Source organism: Pteronotus mesoamericanus, unplaced genomic scaffold (assembly GCF_021234165.1).
Source record: "Pteronotus mesoamericanus isolate MK-2021 breed Mesoamerican mustached bat unplaced genomic scaffold, CSHL_Meso_final contig_169, whole genome shotgun sequence".
NCBI lineage: Eukaryota > Metazoa > Chordata > Mammalia > Chiroptera > Mormoopidae > Pteronotus > Pteronotus mesoamericanus.
Genome location: NW_026555068.1, coordinates 27,426,062 through 27,446,000, shown reverse-complemented (window position 1 = coordinate 27,446,000; position 19,939 = coordinate 27,426,062).

Here is a 19,939-nt window from a genome sequence, read left to right as displayed (position 1 = left end):
AGCTGGTTGCCAGGGGCGGGGGGCGTCTGCAGGGGCCCGTAAACAGTTTAAGCTGCGGCTACATGAGGAGTAAGGTCCTAGTGTCCGAGGTAGAGCATGGTGACTCGAGCTTGTCCCTCTGTGCTGTGTAACAGAAATCGGCTCAGAGGGCGGAACGTAAATGCTCGCTCTCGCGCGCGCTCTCTCTCTCTCTCTCTCTCTCTCTCTCTCTCTCTCTCTCTCACAACAACAGACTTACTGTGAAGGATGCAGTAACTCTTTGTTTCCACCCATGTGTACACCAGAAGACTCCTCAACTGCAATTATAAATGTGTACAGATCAGGGTTTACAAGTAGATTATATCTCTCTTTATTTGAGCACATAAATTTCACCCTTAATATTTTTCCCCAACTTCAAGATTTTCTCATTGCTTCCTTGTGGTGTCATTTAGCTTTCCCTCCATCTGATGTATCTTCTGTAAACTAAAAGTTTCATCTAAAATGGGTTCACATTTAATATTTGTGGTTAGACTACATCACTGCTGATTCGCATGGATGTTCTTATTTTAACTGAGGATGGCCTGGACACTTAACGGAAACTGCCTGCACTTCGCTGATCTGTCGTCTTAAGCCAGAGAAGGTAAACAGCCAAACGTTAACTAGACATTGGTAGAACTCGTCAAGAATGACTGGACGTGGGATTCCCACGTGCAAATGCCTACTCACCTCTCAGGCTCAGCCGCTCCTCCCTGGCCCCATCCGCATCCCGGTGAATGTGTCCCCTCCCGTCCTTGTACTCACACTGTATCTGCACAGACCTTCATTAAAAGTTGATTGCACCGCATCAGGCTCTGAGACTCTTGGGAGGAAAAAAGAAAAAAACCACCTGTGTGTATACATGACCTGAGCACATGACATATGTTCAGTAAATATCTGTTGCATGAATCAATGAATTGGTGAGTCATGCAATTGGAATGATGCGCCCACTCATCCAGACCCTCAGAGACCTTCCTAAGTGGTTTCAAATTAGTGGAGAGAACTTAGCGGGGCTTTTTAAAATTCTGCCACCGTCTCTTGGGTTACACTGTTTGAGAGCAATAGAAACAAACTCCGGCCCGTAGTGAAAAGGATCAGCAGGGGGTGCAGAGCTGAGAGAGCCGGGGCAAGGCTGGAACCACCCAGGGTTCGGCCAGGGCCCGCGGCGGGGGGCCCTGGCGTGCGGGAGGGCCCCTCACTGCCTCTGTCGGATGAGCGGGCGGCGACGCTGCCACGCTGGGCCGTCCTGCTCCCCGCTGACGCTCCAGGACGGCCGCCGATGGGCCTCGTTTGGGTGAGAGGCCGAGCCTTCGCAGAGCGCGACTCGGCTTTCTGACTGTGCCGCCCACACGTTCACGATGAGACAGAGATTCATAGTTGAAGAAAAAGGAGTCCAGTGTGACAAGAAGGAAGACCAGGTATTGGATGATAAGAAGACAGACGTCCCTCCACCCGTCCTCCAGGCCCCGGCCCCGGCCCGCAGCCGACTTGTCATCTCTGCTACCGTTATCCTTCTTCCCATAGAACTTTGTTACTTATTCTTTTGTTCAATAAATATTGATTAGGAGCCTCCTATGCCAGGAACCATTCACGCGCACTGCATCAGCCTGAGCTGTCCCCCGCTCTCGGGCACCTTGCATTTTAATGGATGGAGACAGACACGAAACTAATACTTCACACGCCACGGGGCGGTGAGCAAGGAGGAGGAAAGGGAGCCAGAGAGGAGCGGTGGACGGAGCCGGAGCCGGAGCCGGAGCCAGGGGACGGACGGAGCTGCTGCTTCATAAGCGACACTGGGGAGGGTCTCTGCCGAGCGGGCGTGTGAGCGGGAACCTCCAGGAAGAGGCAGGCAGTGAGCCACGCCTGCAGCGCCTGCAGCGGGGAGGAGAGGCTCCCTTCAGACAGCGACGGGGGGTTGGGGGGGGCATTCCTGGAAGCGTGAAGTAGCAGTGAGGAGGTCCGAGCGTCTGGGGAGGGGCGAGGAGACATCGCAGGAGGAAATCCGCAGCCGCAGCAGCCAGGCCGAGCCCACGGGCCTGAGTCCCTGCTGACCTTGGTAAATGCCTCCATTCATTGTACTACAGGCGAAGTGGGTGCTCTTCGGAGGCTTTTGAAAGGTAGTGACAATATCTCATTTATATTGTAAAATGGTCCCCTCGATCACCGTGTGGGTCATGGACTTCTCTGTGGGGAAAGGAGCGAAAGCACGAAAGCCCATTACGTTGCCGTTACAACCCTGCTTAGGCCTCGGGGAGGCACAAGAAATGGGGGCTGTCACCAGAAACCGAGGCAGCTGGCACCTGGATCGTGAGCCTCCCAGCCTCCTCCCCCTCCAGAACAGCGAGAAGTAAAGTTCTGTCCTTTAACCCACCCGGTGGCTGTTTGACTCTGGCGGCCCACGCAGACCGCGGCAGACGGGACGCCGCGGGCACTGACGTCGGACGCGGTGGATCGCGGCATGAGAGCCACTTCCCTGACGGCGAGCGGCTGGTTCTAGTATAAGTCATAAAAACTCTTACTTTGTTTACAGGCAGGAATGCAGATTTGACAAACCTGAAGTCCATTTTTAAAACCCACCAACTTTGTAGACGCTTTTCTCAGTAATTGACAGAACGAGTAGACAAATATCCAGACGACTTGAGAGACACAGTGAAACATGTTGTAAGTACCATCAGCAAAGTGCTGCATCTGACACTACAGACTAGACATTCAGATGCCCAAACATAAAATCAAGAGATATACTGAAAGACAATGCATTTCTGCTTCTGCGGAGAGTCAAAGGTAGTCAATCCAAAGTTACCAGAAAATCATGTAAAAATACCACCCCCCGAAAAAAAACTATGTAAAGGCATAAGAGAAACACTGAGACATAAGAAGTAGCGGCTCCAGATTCTAAGTCACGCTCTGCAGTTACAGCGTCCCTGGGCGTGTGCCGGCTTTGGGGGTGAGGACCCAGGGAGCCTGTGGCAGCCCCGGGGGACCATCTCCCCGGGCTGGAGCCGCGGCCCCGAGTGCCCAGGAGACGAGGAAAGCCGGGGCCCTCGCCCCGAGACAGCTGCTGCCCTTGGAAGGCAAGCTCTGAGCAGCAGGCGCAGCCCCCCAGGGTCCGCGGTGCGAAGGGGGCCGACGTGGGGTCTCCAGAGAGGCGCCGGGACGGCCCCGCCTCTCCGCTCTCACAGGATGCCGCAGGCGTGATGCAGAGAGGGGAGCCCCGCGCCCGCCCAGCAGCCCATCCTCTCTCCAGTCCAGGCCCTGAGTTGCATCCTTTTTTCCCCCCTGGCGGAGGAGAAGGAAAATCCTCCAGGGAGTCGCTACATTATTTACAAAATCTGTCTCATTCAATAGAAATGAATAAGCACGCCAAGCGAGAAGAGCATGAAGCCAACTGAACAACAAAAATAATGATACAAATACATCCATATTTCATTTCTACATGGCACCCATACGACAGGACCTTAAAATAACTATGATGAATATGTTTGATGGAGAAAAAGGTGAAAGTTTGCATCATCTCACAAAAGATTCAGGCAGTCAGCAAAGATAAAAGTGGGTTCTTTCAGGGGGGGAAAGTATAAAACTGGCTAACACCTAGCAGGAATAATTTTTAAAGAAAAGTGGAGGGAACACAAATTACAATATTAGAAATGAAAAGGGAGAGTATAACTAAAAGTAATGAAAACATTAGAAATGTAACAACTACATTATAAATAATTTTACGTTGAAACTTTACTTGAAATAACTAAAATCCATGAAAAATACCATTTACAAAATAAGATGTAAAAGAAATAGAAAATGTGATTGGCTATAATGCTGTTTTAAAAATTAATTTGTAGTTAAAAATGTCTCCAAAAGCAAAACCCAAGGCCAGTGCCTTTCCCAGTGATTTCTCCCAGCGGGTGAGGAAATCCTACCGGCGCACCGAAGCGGTTTGGTTCATTTTGAGAAATAATTAAAAAATTACTTCCCCCGGTTGTTCATGGTGATCACCTGGACGGCTGAAAAACAACAACACACCAAAATGAACGAGTCCACACCACTGACCAGCCACAGCCCCGTATCTCAGTCCCTCTTCCCACACCCCGAGAAAGCCTTCTACGCGCCCAGTTGGCTCCTCCCGCCCCCCCGGGGGTGCGTCCGGTCCTCACCGCCTTCCTGACCCCAAGCGACCTTCCCCGTCCCCCTTGGAATATGTGCCAGTGACTCCATGAAGACCCTAGAGCGTCACACCTCAGAACGATTTAAGAATAAAAATAAAGGTGCTTGAAGAAGTTAGTCTGAGACAGCTACGCACGGTGCGGTCCCAGCTCTGTGACATTCTAGAAAAGGCAGAACTACGGGGACAGAGAGCACCGGTTGCCAAGGGTCTGAGGTGGAGGGGGGAGCCACAGGGTTCTTAGGGCAGTAAACGTCTGTGTGTGACGTTGGGTTGGCCAGAAAGTCTGTCTCATTTTTTCCATAAAATAAAAGACATTATTCGTTGTCACCAATAATTTGATTGATTTGGGTATTTTGAGCATGCCAGCTGTCTCCTGCATGGCAGAATGTGGATTGTTCTCAGTTATTGTCCAGATCTGATCATCCTCAACTTCAGCTGGTCTACCCGACTGTGGAGCATTGTCCAGCGAGAAATCTCCAGTGTGAAACTTCACAAACTACTTTCGATACGTTCGATCAGTCACAGCACCTTCTCCATACACTGCACAAATCTCGTTTTTTCGCATTTTAGTTGCATTTTTACCTTCCTTGAAATAATAAAGCAAAATATACCAAAAAATGTTGCTTAGTTTCTTCCATGTTCAATAGTAGAAAAGCTACTAAAAAATTTCACTAATTCTGGTAAGTTTTTTTTTAATGGACGCTGATATGACAGCTGTCACAATACAATCGAACAAAATTGTTTTTGAATGATGTGAAAGACAGCTAAGCGCTACTAGAGCCATCGTACAGAAAAAACAAAAAAACCTTTTGGTCACCCCAATGCCATACTGGGACGTAGGTCACTCTCCATTTGTCCAAACCCAGTGCATGTGCGCGGGGGTGCACCCCGACGTCAGCCATGGCCTCTGCCTGAGGGTGACGGGTCGTGCAGGCTCCTCGGGCGTGACACCTGCCCCATGCGGGGGGCGGGGGGTGCGGACGCTGGGGAGGCAGGCCTGTGGGAAATAGCTGTACATCCCCCTTAATTCTGTGAACCTAGAACTGCTCTTAAAGAAATAAATCTATTTAACCATAAATTAAAATTTTTGGAGATGCTACAGGACCCTCCACAAATGTACCTGGGATTACCCATGACTCCTCAGAGAGGGTTTTTTCCTTCCCTTTCTTGACCACTTATCATTTGCTCTACCTTCACCACACTTAAACTCTAGATTCTATTAAAAAATAAAATATTCATGTCATCGCTCAGTTTGCCTCAACTTTATGTCTTTAAAACTTTCAGTTCCTGTGGACTCCTCTTCCTCCTCATAGAAAATTCTCAGTTCTTTACTCTTTCATTTTAAAGACCAATTATGAGCTTCGGCAGCCAAGCTTCCAAAAAGAAACGATGCATCGCTCTCCTCTCCTTACACTTTAACGTGTAACCCTCCCCGGCAGTCTGTCTCGGCCCCTGCCCCTTCTCAGAAGTCATCCTATGGAACTAACTCCTCATTTCAACATTAATCAATATTGATTAATCAATGCCGATGTTTTGTTCCTTTGACACTGAAAGCTACTTCCCCCTTAGAGACTTTCTCTTGGTCTGGTTTCTATTGCACACTCACTCCCCATCTTCTTCCTGGGTCTGGAAATTCCTCCTCCGTCTCCTTCAAGGTCAGCTCGCCTTCTGCCTGCACCCGAAATGAGGAAGTCGCTCTGGGTTCCTTCCCGACTCTCCCCTCGTCTTGTCGCAGGCTCTCTGCCCAGGCAACTTCGGGAGGCCCGGCTCCCAGCGCTGCTGTGTCAGGACCCATGTGACTGTGGCCGCTGGGATTCTGAGTGGGGAACGATTCTAAGGTCAGCCCGGGATCAGACAGAAAGGCTGTGGCTGACAGGCAGGTCTTCCACGGGCCCAGGACAGCGCCCAGGCCCAGAGCACACGTGTGTTCTGTAGGGCCTGGCTCACGGTTGCAGGGTTATTTCTCCCTTTCAGGTCTGCATCTCCACGTGCGACCTGGACATTGCTGGGCGCACCTACCAAACAGACCCCAAACCAGGCTGGCCAAGAGCATCAGATACCCAGCACAGTGATGCGGCCCGATCACACTTTTCTTGCACAACTGATACAAGGTCCAAAACCTGAATTTACCCCCTTGTGCCAAACCTCGTCAGCCTCGTGTCTCCCTTATTCTGAATTGTCGCTCAAGTTCGAGGCCGCTCTGGACAGCTGCAGAGGCTGGGGGCTTCCCATTCCAGGGGCACCATTCTCATAACGGACATTGTGAACGGGCTGCCTAGACGCATGCGGCTGACCTGCCCCTCCCCAGCCATCCCAGCCAAAAATCCGGGCTCGACCATGTCCCTAACTTCAGCGGGTCAGTGCCTCCTTCCACCACACACACACACAGCCTTACCTCCTGTGTTCCAAGCACACCAGCGGCGGGGAGCCCTCCCGAACGCACGACAGCGCCTCCCCACCCAGCCGCAGCCGACAATCTAACACCCCTCGGCCCAGCCCCTGGTCTCCCACGATCAGGGCCCGCCCCCCTGGCCGCCTGACCCACGGCCGGCGCGCCCCAGCAGCATCCCTGCCCGCAGCTCATGCTCCCGGCTGCAGCCTGGGCCTCGCCTCCATGCTGGCTCGTGGGGAGAGGAAGCCTGCGCGTCCTGGCTCCTCTCCTCCGAAGGACGCGGATCGTTTTGGGTCAGGGCCCCACACTTATGACGTCATCTAACTTTAATTGCTTCCTTTCTCCAAGTATAGCCACAGCGGCGGTTAAGGCTTCAATCTGTGAATTCTGGGCCCGGGGACATTCAGTCCATAATGAAGAGCACACGGTCTCTGTATTACAGATGAGGGACGTGAGAGGCAATGCCGCGCGAGAACAGGACGCGAGGGGAGTGGGGACGCTCAGGGAGGCGGCCGAGGGAAATGCACAATTAGTCCAGACTCTGGACAAAGAGGGAAAACCTTCTCTTTCGAGGGCAAAAATCTGACACTGACTTACGTGGCGTCACACCACCAGCAAACCAAAACAACTTACAAACGTTAAAATAAAACAGTCATAAGCTGTATCAAGTCATCGAGAACCCAAAGAAGAGAAGGATTCATGGAGCTAATGATGGAAGGATTCACAGTCAGAGTCAAAGGGAGAGATTTTGTACAAGCGAGCAGCGGGCGCCATGAAGATGGAATGTGCATTGCCCAAAATTCAGGGGTGAGCAAAAGCAGGTTTGCAGCTGTTGCGTGGAAAAGGACGCGTAGGCGAGGGTTATTGCGACAGCGTTATTACCGCCAAAGAACATCAGCGGGCAACTGTAAACCCACCGTGGCCTCCCCCTGGGTGCATGTGACTATATAATGCAAAAGTTATATGGGTATAGATACACAGGTGTATATCACAGAAACATGTAATGCAAAGTCTGCTTTTTTTAATAAATAGGAGAAATGGATAGGCAGAAAGGGAAACTTCCGGCGCCTCATGTTGCCTCTACATTTTAGAGGGGCAGAATGTAGAAAACCTACCCAAATGCATTTTCATAGGTTACGCACTATGTGAACAAGATGATTGTAACACCAGCCGCACTCCAGAGAGACAAATGAAACTGAGTTTGAATAAGGGAGCTCTGCAGGGTGTACAGGTTACAAAATATCAGACACAAAAAAAATCAATAGCTTCCCTGTATGCCAGAAATAATAATCAGGAAGTCATCGTGAAAATTATTCCCTGACCCAAAATTTTCTAAAAAAATGTCGCCAGCGAAACAGACATGAAAACAGATGTGCATGACTCCGCGGAGACAATGTCAGAACCACAGAGGGCGTCGCGGACGACGTTCAATAAATTGGGGTGGGGGGGTCCCAGATGGCAAGGAGCCAGTGCGATAAAACTGCCAGTGCATGCCAGACTCACGCACGAGTTTTACGTTCTTCCTTTCGCAGACCTGGGCCAGTCTGGCTGGGCGGGCCGGAAGCAGAAACCTATTTGCTCACAGCCCTGCAGAGCGCAGGCCCGAGACCACACGCGGGCCGGCATGGCTCCCCCGGGGGCCTCTCTCCGGGGCCTGCAGACGGCCGCCTCCACCCGCGGCCTCACGCGGTCCTTCCCCTGAGCCCGACCGCCGCTGGGGCCTCTGTGGGCCCGGATGTCCGCTCTCACAAGGACACCGCTCACCCCGAGCTCCAGCTCCTTCCAATGGTCATTTTACCTTAGTTACCTCTTTAAAGGTCCCATCTCCGAACGCTGTCACACTGTGAGGCCCCGGGCAGGGGGCAGTTAGGGCTTCACAGGAACACACCCCGGACGCCTGGGTCATGCCCGCCCGTTTCCTCTGCCTGCCTGGACACGCGGCCGGGCTCGGCTCCCCGGGGTCATGGGTGCGAGGCAGTGTCCCCCGCCAGGCCAGGCCCTTGGACCCGCTCGATCGTCACGGCTGCCTCCCCTCCCTGCTGTGACGCTGGAAGATCTGTATTTTAGCGACAGCGCCAGAGAAGAAAAGGCGCCTGGTTCTCTGAGTCACCCTGAGGCGACGAGCCCCGCCCCCCACATGCAGCTGCAACAGCGGCGGGACCCCAACCAGCGCTTTTGTTCCGGCAGTGGCTTTTTCTGCACTGTCACTCGCCTAAGGTGCATGAAGGACACACCAAATACACACGGAACCACTCATTCTGGAACGTTCCCCCACCCCCCATGGGACCTCTAAAATGCTTCCTAGTTCACAGTGAGAGCTCCCATCAAGCATTTAAACATTGTATGGAAACGGGGTTCATGAAAAAGCTTATGCTATGAACTGAATGTCTGCATCCCCCCCAAATTCATGCTGAAACCTCGCCCCCAAGGTGGTGGTACTGGGAGCTGGGGCCTCTGGGGGTGACGTGGTCATGAGGGTGGAGCCCCGGTGCATGGGGCCCCGCAGAGAGCCCCCGCCCCCGCCCGCGCCCCTCCGCGGGCGAAGGCACAGTGAGAAGGCCTGTCTCTGAAGGGGAAGGTGACCCTCACCGGGTGCGGAAGCTGCCGGCACCCTGACCACGCACTTCCCGCCTCCAGAAACGTGAGGAATAAGTATCCGTTGTTTCGGACACTCAGTCGGCACGGTGCCATCCCCGAGCTAAGGGGACCTGCTTCACACGATAGCGACGTCACCACAGAAAAAATAGCCCCCCGAGGGCCTTTGGGTGGACAGGTCCTGGAGACCCCGGTGACGAAAGCGAAAAACATCCCCACGCCCTACAGGGGAAAACCTTTCCGTGAGGCCCAGGGCGCCTGGGGCACCAAAACCAAAGAGCGCCCGAGGCGCCGCCGCAGCCGCTCGTCCAGGCGCGCAGCCGCTCGTCCACGCGCGCAGCCGCTCGTCCACGCGCGCAGCCGACCCGGGCAAGGGGCCCGGCGCAGAGCCCCAGGCCGCGGCCGCCCGAGCGCCGGGACTGAAGCGGCAGTGGCGCGGAGGCACACGGCGCCCAGGCCGCCGCCAGCCCAGCCGCAGCAGGCGCGCCCCGGACGGCCGCCCGGGCCCTGCAGCGCCTCCCCGGCCGCCCGCAGGTGCGGACCCGGCCCCCGGGAAGGGCGCCCCCCGGAGGCGCCCCATCGCCGTTTGTCTCTCTCGCGCTCGCTCTGTCTCCTGTTCTCTCTAAAATCACTAAGGGTATCCTCGGCTGAGGACTAAAATAAAATATAAAAATATAAAAAAAAGTAAAGTAAAATAAAATGAAACAAAATAAAATAAGATAAAAGTAAAGTAAAAGAAAGAAAAAGAAAACGAAACAACCCGGGCGGAGGCCTCTCCCCACCTCCCTACCCCCCCACCCCCCGAGAGCCCCCTCCCTCCCGGGCCCTGTGGCAAACGCGGCTCCTGGCGCCGGTTTCACGGGTAGCCACGCTGGCTGCTCGCCACGCGCGTTAGAGACCTTGGCAGCTGGAAACATCGACCCCACGCCCCTGCGACGCTGGGCCTCTGAAACCCGAGCATGCGTCCTCAAAGCCACCGCGGAGACAGAAGGGGCGGGGTGTCGGGGCGCAGCGGGGCGCTGGCAGAGGGAGGGGCGGGGCGTGCCTGGTTCTCCCCGACGAGGTCATCGTCCAAGGAAGGACAAAGATGCCTGCAACTACAGCGACATCAGCAATAGCCAAGAGACCCAATACCATCCCTAGACCCGAGAGAGCATCCGGAAGCTCTTCCCGGGGCTCGCGCGGTGCCCAACCCCCGGGTAGCACTCCGGCCTCGACGGATGTCCTCTCTCTCAATCGGAAGGAACTCAGTCTGCAGGAGGCCAAGCCAACCCTGCACGCGGGGGCCGCGCCCCAAGGCCTCGTGGGTATGAAAAAGGTGGCCAAACAATGGGTATGAAAAAGAAGATGACATAGCTAAAGAAAATTCTAACAAATAAGGCCTACAATTACAACTTTCATTATGTCTTCCTTCAATCATTTATTTACAATTTTCTAATTATATTCTTGATGATTATCGACTCGGAGGGCGGCCAATGCAAGTCACAGAGCCAATTTTGAAGTCAGTGGGAATGGAAAACATGCCCCTTAAAGGGAAAGGGAGTGTGAAATTATAATAAAACCTATGACACGAATAAGTTATAAAACAGGTAATAATAATAATAAAAAAAATTCCTTGCCAGGTAGTAAAGTAGTGGCTAACATGAACTACATAGCACTGCTGATTAGACGAACAGATGAAGGAAACAAGGTGGAAAATCTAAAAACGATGTACATATATAGGAAACTTGAGTAAATAATAAAGCTGACACTTCACATCCGTGGGAAAAAATTCAGTAATGCTGCCACGATGACCAGGTAAGCGTCCGCGGCAAAAGTAATACCCACCGGCCAACGGACACTTAAGAAATACCAGCTGGGACAGACGTTCAACATGAGAAGTGAGACAAAAAGGATTGAAAAGGAACACAAGGGTTGGTTTTGTTTGTTTGTTTTCTTTTTTTAATTCTTTGAGAGGAGTCATTTCTGAGGAAGGCCGACAATTCAGATGCCTTCAAAGGAAGGACTGAGTACAAAATAAACCTGAGTATAAAACGAGGTCATTTCTGTGTGACTGGAAACCACTCAAGGTGGAAAGACGAGAAACAAGTTAGGAAAGTGTTTGCAAGCCTGTCATGAAGGAAAGGTTTGTCTCCCGCATGCGTGCATCCACAGCAGTGGATTCTGGGTGTCCCGGTGAGAGAAGGGCCCCTTGCTGACCACTAGCTGAGGGTGAGGGAGCGAGGAGCAGTGGCACCGTGGTCCCCTCCAAGTTTTGGCCTGAGTAACTGAAAGGCGGAGCTGCTTCAAAGACCCCTTTGAAGGCGCTCAACCCAAATCCATGCCAGCTCAGAAAATTCTTTAAAAAGTCTCACCATTTTCTGGAAAACGATCTAAGTATACAGATCAAGTGTGATCACCAAGTTCCAGAAAAATAATTAAAAAGTTAATTCCAGCCAAATGCTTCCTGGAAGTTGTTGGGTTTCAAGGACATAGAAAAAAATATTTTAAAAACACCCAGGCATTAACCGAAAAAAAAGTTACCTACAAAGGGAGAAAACTTGGGCTTCTCTTCAGCTTGAAACATGAGAAGAGAGCCCAGGCAGATCTGAAGAGGTTTGGCGGGTAACGATGTGATCCAAGAATTTGCTGCACAACCAACTGATCTTTTATACATGAAAAAAACCTCTCAGAGATACAAAGCCAGCCTCAGAAAAGATTCCACCCAGGCAAATTGGCAAAAATGACCTGACTGCATACATACAAATTCAGAACGCGGAATGCCGGGAACTGCATTCCCGGATGCCCACAAGCTATCATTTGCATGTGAAGGCGAAAGAGACAGGCGCTGAGACCCGAGGCCGCGTCCGTCTGTCCGTAGGCTCGGTGGAGGGCAGCACAGGGCGGGGAGGCGGAGGGAGGGCACGGCGGGAGGGAAGAATGACTTCGTGAAAAGATTGGACGAGACCAGCGCCACAGCAGGAGACATGAGAGCACCGTGAACGTGGGTGGTCCATTCCTGACCGGGGCCAACGGTGAATAAAAGCAGCAGGGGGAGCTTGGCTAATGGGTACCATTAACCGCAGTACCTGATGCAACAAATGTGGGATATTTTTGAAAGGAGGGAGAAAAGTCTCATCTCAAATCTACAACTTAAACTGAAGATGAATAGAAAGAGAGTCAGGGGCAGAAGGGGAATAGGATCGCTAAAAGGCCAGACATGCTTCATTTTTTGCAAATAGATGGAAGGCACACTACATGAACGGTAACTGGGCCGACAGACAGACTGATACAGAGCAAGACTTTGTGCTCTTTCAATAAAGTGTACCAAGGACCTTGACCCCCAGTGGAGGAGGCCCTCAGACTTGAGCATCTCTGCCCCACCCCCACCACAGGGCAAAACCAAGAGGCCGCCTGAGGATGCAGGGGTCCCGGGAAGCCTCCTATGGAGGCGCCCAAACCTGAGGGTTCAAAGACAACTCGGCAAAGTTGTACAAAAAATAGGACCTCAAAGGGATTTGTGCAAAAACTTTCCTTGTAAAGGTTCCAGGCACTGCAGATTTTGTGAGTGCAGGTTTGACAAACCTGTATTTGATGGTCAGCAGCCCCCTGCGGCAATCCCTCCCCTACAGGGTTCAGGAGAACCACGACACAGCAAAAACGCGGTAGGACTTGGCTTGCGCTTCGACCTCTGTCCCCAGAGCCCTGGTACCAGCCCTAACCATCCCCTTGCCCAGAAGGGAACGGCTTTGCCCCTGTTCATCCCCCAAGCACATGGGGAGAGCCCAAGGTTTCCTTCCAGGAAGGAATAGGTCCCAGCTGCTACTGCTGCCCACGGGGCCGAAGCCACCAGAGCTCACGCCACAGAAAGGGCGCACCTCAGTCGGTGGGGACTGATGGACAGACAGAAACGGAGACCGGGGGCTCATAAACTTGTTTCCCACCGTTCTGGAGGCTGGAAGTCCAAGATCAAGGCAGCGGCCGAGTTGGGGTCCTTTGGGGCCCCACTTCCTGGCTCACTGATGGAAGGGGGAGTTCTGAGGTCTCTATGGTAACAGCATGGATTCCACTCATGACCCTGTCACCCCCCAACACCGCCCACACTGGAGTGAGGATCCGATGTGTGAATTTTGGGGTGTCACAAACTTCTGTCTGGAGCAGGGCCCACGTGAAACCAGATAGGGAAGACCCTCCTCCCTATGAGCTTTTGAGGTTCTACCCGCTCTCGGAAGCTGCTGCGAAGATGGCTGAGGGCCTGGGCCCCATCCCATTCGATCAATAATTCTCCAGTCGCCCCAGTGCTGGTGGCTCACAGTGAAGCAGGGAACCAAGACCTGGGTACCCCTGAGGCGAGGGCTCTCTCTCTGTCCCCTGGGTCGCAGTCTGTGTTTCCACGGCAGCCACCGGCCACCTGTGGTCACTGAGCATGACCTGAAATAAGCTGCACGTATAAAACACACTGATTTCCAAGATATCATCCCCCAGAATGTAAAACAGCTCTTAATATGTGTACATTGATGCCACTTTTTTTCTGGGAGTTTATTTAATCCGCCCAACCCACCCCAGAAGAGGAGTACTGTGTTCACTGTCCCCATTTAAAAAATGCAAACGCAAGGAGGACAAAGTGACCGTCGGCGAGGCGAGGCGAGGCGAGGCGAGCTGGGTCCATGCCGGCCCCTGCGGTGGCCGCACCTCCTCCTCCTCCGCGGGGACCGCCGCTTCTAGTCTCTCTCCAGTATTTTGGCCAACTTCCCCCTCATGTGACTGATCTCTATCCAACAGCTTTGAACTCACTTTCCAAGGAAACTGTACACGCCATGTTTCCAGGCTGGCAAACGCACTGGCAGCTAATGGCTGCGTGACAACCCCAGGCGGCGCCTGCAGAACCTGCCGCAAGCGCCCGTCTAATGCTGAGCAAACTGCGGCCTGGGCCCCCCCCCCCCGGGTGCCTCTGTGCAAATGGTGTTTCCTAAAATACCAAAGGGGGCCCACAGAACTGCTTTTGTTTTTAGTAATAAGCCCTACATTTTTTTGTAATTCAATTATAGATTAAAGATGATAGGCGATCTTTTTAAAAATAGGAAAGGTAATCTTGAAATATAGTAGGGGAAACCTATTTCATAGAGGAAAAAAAATAGAGGTACTTTGATAAAAGAAGCCACTAGTAAGGACATGAAAACCATTCAAACTTCTAGGATGAGTTAAGGCGTTAGAGAGCATTTGATTGACTTGGACCAGCGATTTGAGTGAAAAGGTTTAGAAAGAAAAAATGAAGTTTTTGACGAGTACTCCTTGAAGGATCGAGGGTGCTGAAAAATGCCAGCATCAGCACATGCTCACCCCAACAGCTCCGGCACACGCGGCTCACGGGTCCCCGGCAGGAGCCTGACCGGGCTCGTCTGGCCCGGGGCGCGCAGCACTTGTAAGCACGTCGTTCTTACCTTCCAAGCCAGGCGCAGAGGAAGGGGTGGGCCCAGCTCCCGCACTGGGGTGTCTTCTCCAGGGAACTGTGAGGGTGCGCAGGCTCCCAACGGCCATGGGGAGACCCTCCTTGGAGCCACAGCAGCCGGGAGCCTGAGTGGAGCGGGTCTTGGAGAAAACCCCACCCAACACCGTCAGAGACAAGTGGGGCCTCGTGGGTGGTGAGCTGCCGGAGGCCACAAGACAAACTCAACTTGAATCCTCACCTGACTTGGATGCGGGGTGTCCCCAGCCCACCGCAAAAGCAGGGTGGGGCAGATCCGGGAGGCCGGACCACCCCCGAGCTACAGCCACCCGCCTAGCCTCACACGCTCGCTGGCCGGCTGGGCCTTAAATAGCCTCGGTCCCGGGGAGCGAGCCCACGCCCGGGCCCGGGAGGGTTCACTGAGCAGGAATCACCATCCCCTGGGTTCCGCACGGGCCCTGGCCTTCCGCCCCCTCCCCTGACTTCACCTGTGCCCCAGCTCACCTGCCCCCAGTATTTAGCACCTGTGAGACCCACATCCCATTAGGGAGAGGCGGCAGCCTCCCTGCTCAGCTCTTCAGCCCTCCGAGCCCCAGCTCCCTTGGGCCCTGCCTCCCCTGGGCTCCCGCGGGGCTCTGCGGGCAGGCCTCGTGACCAGCGAGCCGCTGGCCCACCTGCAAGGCTGTGCCAAAGGCAAGGCCTGCCTGCACTCACGTGCTGGGGGCTGGGGAGGGCACAGCAGCTGGGCAAGGGCGGGATCCGCAGCAGCTGCGACAGAAATAGCCTGGCCAATTAAGGTTCCAGCTGCAGAGAGACAGAGATGCCATTTGGAGCGATAATCACGCTGCCCTGGGCTCGGGCAGGTACACGGGCCTGCCTTTTCCTCGGGGTTTGGGCGTCCAGCTTTAGAGCGGGCTGGACTGATTTTCGCCCACTCCCGACCGGGGGACGCAGCCCCGCCCGGCCTTCGGCTCCCCTGCTCCTCTGGCTAGTCCTCCCCAGGGGAGGTCGCTGGAAGCCGCTCTCAGGGGACGGCTGGTTTCGGGAGGAGAGGCCACCACCGGAAGCGCCGGTTCACAGATGACCTGCGGAGCGCGCAGGGCTGGGGGGCAGAGCAGGGACACTGCCGAGGAGCGAGTCCCCGCGAGGGCGCCAGCGCCTCTCTCCCACGCTTTGCGCGGCCGTGGACGGCACGCAGGGCTGCGTGGGTCTGCGGGGGCCCCGCCCCCTCGGGTGGGGGCTGAGCGTGGGCCCGCCGGGCGGCGAGCACCGCATCTCGTAGCACAGCCGGCGGGGCGGCAGGTCAGCCCGAGCGCTCCCTGCGGGAGGGCGCACCCCGCGCGCCCTCGACACTGTCCCCCACCGGCCCTGCCCGCCTCAGAGAGGGGCAGCGTCCGCCACCTGCGGGGGATGCGAACCGCGGGTCGCCCCTGACTTCGCTGATTCCCAACGCGTGTTTACCGGGCGCGGCTCTCTTTCTTCCGCTCGGGCCGCCAGGGGCCCCCTTACTCCCGCCTCGCCAACGCCTGGCAGCGGACTTTCCGGTGACAGTCATTCTAACGAGTGTGAGGGGACATCTTGTCTTGGTCTTCATTTCCATTTCCCCAATGATTAGTCATGTTGAACACCCACGATTTTAAATTTTTGGTCCAGGACATAGCCACCCAGGTGAACACTGAATTTTATTTCTGCAGATTAAACGCGTTAAACTCTCCTGGTGTGTAGCTCTCGGGCAGGGACGGCGCTATTTGTCATTAATAGCTGTTCTTTGAAAACACAGGAAAACAAGCACTTTTAAGAGACTGAATTACTTGGCCTTAGCGCTCTTGAAAACAAATAAGAATATCTCATAAAAAATTAGAAAAGTCTCTCACGACTATGAGCTCAAAAGCCATTACCATGATAAATTAAATCTATAAAAACTATAATTTACTCATCCACAATAAGAACTAATAGTAAGGGGCTGAATGGGACAAACTTTGAATGTTGATGGCTTTTCTCTGAATTACTTCATAATTATCACTAAATTTAAATTTATTGAGTAGTTATTACATTAATCAATATTACTCTCTCTAACATATAGCCCAGAACTAAAAGAGATTAAATACAGAGAATCTCACTTCTTACACCCATTTAATTCACATTTATGAGGAGGCAGATATAAAATATATCCAATAAAATACAATGGAAAATGATAAGTGTCATTTGAATGTTTCAAATTCTATTGGAATTAAAATGAGGCAAAGGTAACAGTGTACCTCATCAAGCGGATATTTTTTAAATCCCTTACCTCATGCTCCTCTTTAAAAACGCACCTCACATCCGTTAGGATGGCTATTACCAAAAGAGACAGCCGATGCCGCTGAGGTGGGGGAAAACGGCACCCCTGGAACACTGCTGGCGAAGAGGCGGCAAGGGCAGCCGCTCCGGGCAGCCGCGTGGAGGGGCCTGAGGGAACTGAAGACCCAACCGTGCGACCCAGCCATCGCACTTCCGCACACCCACCCGGAAGGCTTGAAATCAGGCCACCACCGCGACAGGCACACGCCGGCCCTCGGCGCCGCAGCGCTCACACCAGCCGGGACGTGGAGGCCCCTGCATGTCCACTGTGAGTGCTGACAACATGCCCGCTGCAAACAGTACCTGGATCTGCAAGTGTCGACGTCCTTGGCCATCAAACTTGTTTGTACTGGAGACACGAGGACATTAAAAATATGACCCCTGCCCACAGGAGCACGTTGTCCAGTGAAACGACAGGTGTGCATAAATAAGCCATTGAAGGACGACATTCCGGCCACGCTGCAGCACCGCGAACCTCGGGGCGAAAGTGACGTGAAATGAGCCCAACACAGACGGGCACACGCTGCGTGACTCTCCGCACATGAGGCTCCTGGGCCGCAGGGTTCGCAGAACAGCCGAGGGGGCTTCCAGGAGCCGGAGGGGTCGGGGGTGGGGAGCTGGAGTTTCACGGGGACAGAGCTCGGCTTGGGGAGGAGAGAAAGTGCTGGCAAGAGAAGGAAGCGATCGCTGCACATTGTGAATGCGCCGAACGCCCCAGAACTGTACGTGTGGGAACAGCGACACACGTTCCCCCACAATGAACACTGAAAACGGTGACAGGCCATTTTGACGGGCCGACACCTCAAACCGGAGTTCCTTCCCCGTGTCAGAAATGCTGATTTGAACAAAATCATGATTTTCCACTGACGAAATATTCTCCTTTCTCCTTTTCATTTATGACTTAAAATCAATTAATGAAAGACACTAAGGAAACATATTTCTTAAATTTCTATCTTAAACTTACATATATATATACATTTGAAACAAATGATACATACATAATTTATATATAAATTATATATACAAAATATAATACATCTGTCTTCATAGGTAAATATGTATATATCACGTTAATAATCTCCAAATATTTTGGAAACAAAACTAGAAGAAAGAAAACAAAACAGAGATGTGATTTAAACATTGATCCAACATTCACCTTGCACTTAATTAACTGTCAGAATAGGAGATGCTGAGCAAGCTAACCACTCTAGTCTGTACATATGCGCTGGTCAGATGACAGGTACTAACTACTCAATAAGAGCCCAATAAGCGGTAGTTACTGTTCTCTTGCATGAGCTAGTTCAGCCAAAAACAAAACAGAGAGAGAGAAGAAAAAAGGACAGATTCCTCTGGGACAGCGGCAGCGTAAGAACCTCCAACAGCCACCTCCTCCCTAAAAGCAATGTAAACGCTGGCGAAATGGTCAAAGCCACCCGGCCAGAACTCTGGAAAATAACCAGAGGCTCCAAACGTGCTTTTGCATGAAAATAAATTCCACATTCTTAGCAAGGCAGGCACTGTGCACCGGACGCACAGTGACATAGCACTTCGTGCCAAAATGATCCAGTCACGTTGGAAAACTCTTTGGCAATTACTCAAAAAGTTATGCATGGAGTTACCATAGGACCCAGCAACTCCAGTCCTAGGTATAGAACCGAGAGAACTAAAAGCTGAAGTCCACCGGTAAACTTGCACACCAGTATTCATAGGAGCATTAGTCACAACAGCCAGAAAGCCAAAATAGCCCAAATGGCATGACAAATAAAAATGTACAAGTATATGCATACAATGCGTCATGGCAACATCCGTCAGCCATGAGAACACATGCTACAATGTGGATACACTTTGAAAACATTATGCTAAGTGATCTAAGCCAGACAGAAAAGGCCATAAATTACCTTTCCTTTATTTGAAATACCCAGGATAAGTAAATCCATACGGCCAAGGGGAGATCGGTAACTCCCAGGGGCTGGGGGAGGGGGTGCAATGAAGGCTAATGAGTCCAAGGCGCAGAGTGTTCTGGAATTAGGCGATAATGATCGTTGGAGAACCTGCGGGTCTCGCTAAAATACCGCCCATCGCATGCTTTCAATGGGCGCGTTCTATTGCATGTGAAGTAGATCTCAGAATAAAAACTTCAGTGGGTACTGATAAGTATCCTGGCTACCGCTTCACTTTTGCTGTTTTGGTGGAGGGGAGAGGACGGAAGGCTGTCTGGTCGCAGAAGAAAGACTGCTGGCCAGGTGTGCAAATGAAGACGACGGCCTGAACTCAGAGACCAAGAAACGTGTGAAACGGGAACAGGGACTTTCATGAAAGTGTGAATGCCCACCTACTTATTCTGGGGTGATCGCGCGAGGGTGTATGCACGCGTAGTATTTAGACATTTTACCCTAAATGAATGATAACTCAATGAAAACAACCCAGAATATGCTTTGTATCCAGACAGTATACACATGAACATACACACATACTCACAGACTTGAAAAAGCTTCAAGAAACATAATCGCATACGCCATAGAATATATTCCAATGTATCCTAATCTTGTCAGTTGATACAAAGCAAACAACAAGAGAACAGTAGTAGCAAACACTCTAATTCTTTGGAGAGCATTGCTCTACAGTCCTTATAAACTGGAACATGCTGCTTTCTCACCTGAACAAACTTTAGGTTTCACTTTTCATATGATATTTTTCTTAATAGCCTGAGCTCTCCAGAGCCCTTCATATATCATCTTGATTAACAAGAGAAAGTCAAGAAAATTCTTTCCCCCACGACAAATGCTCTAATGCTTTTTTTTAAACATGGCCGTTGTCTTTTGAAAACAACACCATGGCTCCCACCAGCCTCTCCCTGGGAGTTATGACCGTCGGTCATTTTCAGTGCTTGAAGCGAAGCGCTGTGGTTCCCATGCGTGGAGCAGCAGGTGCAGCCATCCTCTGCGCTGGCGGGACGCCGGGCGGGACTGCCGAGCCGCCCAGCCGCGCTTCCCGGCGCACGCAGCCCTCCTTGGGG